Raw genomic sequence first — 4,982 nt, forward strand, 5'->3', positions numbered from 1 at the left:
AGCTTTAATGAAGCAATAATAGAGAATATGCATACATGTTGTACAATTCCTTCTTGAGTTACTTGGGACACAAGGCTCATTTGGACATGTAGTTTGAGACAGAATGCTAAAGGGACATAATCTTAAAGCTTGATCTTGTATTATGTGCAAGTGGGGATCAGCAAATAAGGGTTCCTGGGCCAAATGTGGCCCACCGCCAGTTTTTGTAAATAAAGGTTTACTGGAACATACCCACATTCATCCACGTACTGTCTATGACGGCTTTCACTCAACAGCGGCACAGTTGTGTAGTTGGAAGAGAGATGGCATAGCTCACAAAGCTTAAAATATTAACTACCTGGGCCTTTAGAGGAAAAATTTGCCAGTCTCGGTATGAGATCACCAAATGGCACGATCTCCATCATACTATGTCAGCCTTTGTCTAAATGTCTTCAGTGAATTACAATTCAATGTTAGTCCCCCAGCATGTAAAAATGGTTCCTGTAATAAATATCCATGTCTACCAAATTTCTACCTATGAAAAACATATTTTCAAATGATGATAATTTAGCCTTTCTGCCCGTGGATGCCACCAAGGAAGCGTCATTAAAGTCTCCCTCCCCCCACCAGCATGTCTAAGCCAGAGTCCCCCAAAGAGCCTGAACAGCTGCAAAAGCTCTTCCTTGGAAGTTCGAGCTTTGAAACAACTGATGAGAGTCTGAGGGGCCGTTCTGAGCAATGGGGAACGCTCACGGACTGTGTGGTAATGAGATCTGGGTTGGTCCCGTAAGCCACTGTGGAAGAGGTGGATGCAGCCATGAATGCAAGGCCACACAAGGTGGATGGGAGAGGTGTGGAACCAAAGAGGGCTGCCTCAGGTAAGGATTCTCAAAGGCCTGTTTGCCCACTTAACTGAAAAATATTTCTGTTGGTGGCATTAAAGAAGACACCGAAGAACATCATCTGAGAGATTATTTTGAACAGTATGGGGAAATTGAAGTGGTTGAAATTAGGACTGAGGCAGTGGCAAGAAGAGAGGTTTTGCTTTTGTAACATTTGATGACCATGACTGTACACAAGAAGCCATTCAGAAATACCAGATTATCCTGAAAGGCTCCACCAAAAAAACTGACAGAACTGATAGATGAATTCAGCAAAGTCGCAGGATATAAAATCAACATAAAGAAATTGATTGCATTTCTATACACCAATAATGAAACAGCAGAAAGAGAAATCAAGGAATCAATCCCATCTACAATTGCACAAAAAACCATAAAATACATAAGGAACAAAGCTAACTAAAGAAATAAAAGATCTGTATGCTGAAAACTATAGAAAGCTTATGAAAGAAAGTGAAGGAGACACACAGAAATGGAAAAACAGTCCATGCTTGTGGATTGGAAGAAAAAACATTGCTAAAATGTCAATACTGCCCAAAGCAATCTACACATTCAGTATAATCTCTATCAAAATAACACCAGCATTCTTTACAGAGCTAGAACCAATAGTTTTAAATTTTGTTTGGGACCAGAAAAGACCCCGAATAGCCAAAGCAATCCTGAAAAAGAAAACCAAAGCTGGAGGCATCACAATTCCAGACTTCAAGCTGTGTTACAAAGCTGTAATCAACAAGACAGTATGGTACTAGCACAAAAACAGACACAAACATCAGCGGAACAGAAGAGAGAACCCAGAAATAGACCCACAAATGTATGGCCAACCAGTCTTAAAGGAAGAAAGAGCATCCAATGGAAAGAACACAGTCTTTTCAGCAAATGATGCTGGGAAAACAGGCTGGCGACACGTGGAAGAATGAACCTGGACCACTTTCTCACACCATACACAAAAATAAACTCAAAATGGATGCAAGAGCTAAATGTGAGACAGCAAACTATCAAACTCCTAGAGGAGAACACAGGCAACAACCTCTTTGACCTTGGCCACAGCAACTTACCAGACATGTCTCCAGAGGCAAGGGAAATAAAAGTAAAAATGAACCAATGTTGACCTTGTGAAGAAAAAAGCTTCTGTACGGAGAAGGAAACAATCGACAAAACTAAGTGCAATCTGCAGAATAGGAAAATATATTTGCAAATGACATACTGGATAAAGGGTTACTATGTAAAATCTATAAAGAAATTAGCAAACTCAACACTCAACAAACAAATAATGCAGTAGAGAAATGGGTAAAAGACACAAACAGACACTTTTCCAAAGAAGACATCCAGATGGCTAACAGACACATGAAAAGATGCTCAGCATCACTCATCCTCAGGAAAATCCAAATCAAAACCACAAAAAGATACCACCTCACAACTGTCAGAATGGCTAAAAGTAACAACTCAGGAAACAACAGATGTTGGTGAGGATGGAGAGAAAGGGGAACACTTTTGCACTGCTGGTGGGAATGCAAACTGGTGTAGCCACTCTGGAAAACAGTATGGAGGTTCCTCAAAAAATTAAAAATAGAGCTACCTTATGATCCAGCAATTGCACTACTAGGTATTTATCCAAAGGATACAAATGCTGATTTGAAGGGGCACATGCACCCTACTGTTTATAACAGCATTGTCCACAATAGCCATATTATGGGAAGAACCCAAATGCCCATCAACTGATGAATGGATAAAGAAGATGTGGTTTATATTTACACAATGAAATATTACTCAGTGATCAAAAAGAATGAAATCTAGCCATTTGCGACAACATGGATGGAACTAGAGTGTATTATGCTACGTGAAATAAGACAGAGAAGATAAATATCATATGATCTCATTCATATGTGGTATTTAATAAACAAAACAGATGAACATAGGAGAAGCGAAGGAAAAATAAGATAAAAACAGAAGGAGGCAAACCATAAGAGACTCAAATACAGAGAATCAACTAAAGGTTACTAAAGGGGGTGTTGGGTGGCAGGATGGGCTGTATGGGTGATGGGCATTAAGGAGGGCACTTGTTGGGATGAGCACTGGGTATTATATGTAAGTGATGAATCACTAAATTCTACTCCTGAAACTATTATTACACTATATGTTAACTAACTTGGATTTAAATAAAATTAAAAACAACAACAACAACAACACCCTAAAATACCAGATTGTAAATGGCCACAACTATGACGTAAGCAAAGCCCTATCTAAGCAACAGATGGCTAGTGCTCCATCCAGCCAAAGAGGTCAGAGTGGTTCTGGAAACTTTGGTGGTGGTCATGGAGGTGGTTTTGGTGGGAATGACAACCTTGGTCATGGAGGAAATTTCAGTGGGCAAGGTGGCTTTGGTAGCAGTTGAGTTGGTGGTGGATATGGCAACAACACGGACAGCTATGATCGATCGATTTGGTAACGATGGAAGCAACTTTGGAGGTGGTGGAAGCTAATAATGACTTTGATGATTATAGCAATCACTCTTCAAATTCTGGACCCATGAGAGGAGGAAATTTTGGAGGCAGAAGCCCTGGCCCCTATGGTGACGGAGGCCAATACTTTGCCAAGCCACGTAACCAGGTGGCTATGCGGTTCCAGGAGCAGCAGTAGCTATGGAAGCGGGTAGAAGGTTTTAATTACTGTCAGGAAACAAAGCTTAGCAGGAGAGAAGAGCCAGAGAAGTGACAGGGAAGCTACAGGTTACAACACTTTTGTGAACTCAGCCAAGCACAGTGGGGGCAGGGCCTAATTGCTACAAAGAAGACCTGTTTTAGACAGTACTCATGTTCATGGGCAGAAAACTCAAGGACTGTATTCATGACTAACTGTACAACAGGTTATTTTAGTTTCCATTCTGTGAAAAGTGTAAAGCATTCCAACAAAGCGTTTTAATATAGATTTTTTTTCACTCATGCTGTTGATTGCTAGATGGAATAGTCTGATCACAACACTGTGTCTTTTTATAAATCAATCAATCAATCAATCAATCAATCAAATTAGCCTCAAATGCAGTTCAGCTTCAAGGATTCCATGAAACTAACTAGATTTCTACAAAACCAAAGATTAAGTAAGGCAATATTCATTTGATACCTAGCATTTCTCACTAAAGAACTCAGTTCAGAAACTCCTCCATCAGATCATGAAAGGAAAAAGACTGCCTTTGCAAATGAGCTCATTCTTTGACTTTTTAAGAGGAAAACAACCAATGTACTCTTCAATTTCCTCTCTTCCTTGGCTACTAGTACAGTCATAGCTTTGTTTAGGACTCACCTAAAGTAATTTCCCACGACTCCCATGCAACACCAGCTCTAAATGATTGTATATTCTGCTTTCATTTGTCAATGTCTTATTTTGATATTACATTGACTCTATTCCTTTTTTGAAGGGAAGAAGTTTATAAATCATTCATCTTTGTCCAGTACTCCTTCTAACAACAGAATGGTATAGGGAAAGTACACGGGTTTGGTGTCAGCCAGACCAGGGTTCAAATCTTAGCTCTGCCCTTACTAGCACAGGGCCCTTAGACAATTTATTCAAGCTCTCTGAGCCTCAGTTTCTTCATGAATAAACCAATACAATAATAATTATCTTGCAAGGTTGCCAGGAGAATTAGAATGTTACGCACAGTGACTTTGAGATTATATTATACCATACGTTCCTACTTAGTGTGTTTATAATATTAAATATTTATTCATTTTTACTTAAAACATCTAGAATTTGAGGGGCGCCTGGGTGGCGCAGTCGGTTGGGCGTCCGACTTCAGCCAGGTCACGATCTCGCGGTCCGTGAGTTCGAGCCCCGCGTCGGGCTCTGGGCTGATGGCTCAGAGCCTGGAGCCTGTTTCAGATTCTGTGTCTCCCTCTCTCTCTGCCCCTCCCCCGTTCATGCTCTGTCTCTCTCTGTCCCAAAAATAAATAAACGTTGAAAAAAAAAATTAAAAAAAAAAAAAACATCTAGAATTTGAGAGAGCTCTGAAAGGGGATCACATACCCACTCACTTACTCCAGCATAATGTTACAGAACTTTCTCATAGCATCTTTGACAATAAAATGATGTCAGCATCATATTAAAAATTAT

At 40.0% G+C, this 4,982-nt stretch overlaps 1 pseudogene; it reads left to right on the plus strand.

Annotated features, from left to right (window-relative positions):
- Positions 1-610: 610 nt before the first annotated feature.
- Positions 611-3,735, plus strand: LOC124525133 (heterogeneous nuclear ribonucleoprotein A1-like; annotated as a pseudogene).
- Positions 3,736-4,982: the final 1,247 nt, after the last annotated feature.

Source organism: Lynx rufus, unplaced genomic scaffold (assembly GCF_022079265.1).
Source record: "Lynx rufus isolate CCGP_SWC_20201006 ecotype Redwood Valley unplaced genomic scaffold, mLynRuf1.p SCAF_4, whole genome shotgun sequence".
In the NCBI taxonomy this organism is placed as follows: Eukaryota; Metazoa; Chordata; class Mammalia; order Carnivora; family Felidae; genus Lynx; species Lynx rufus.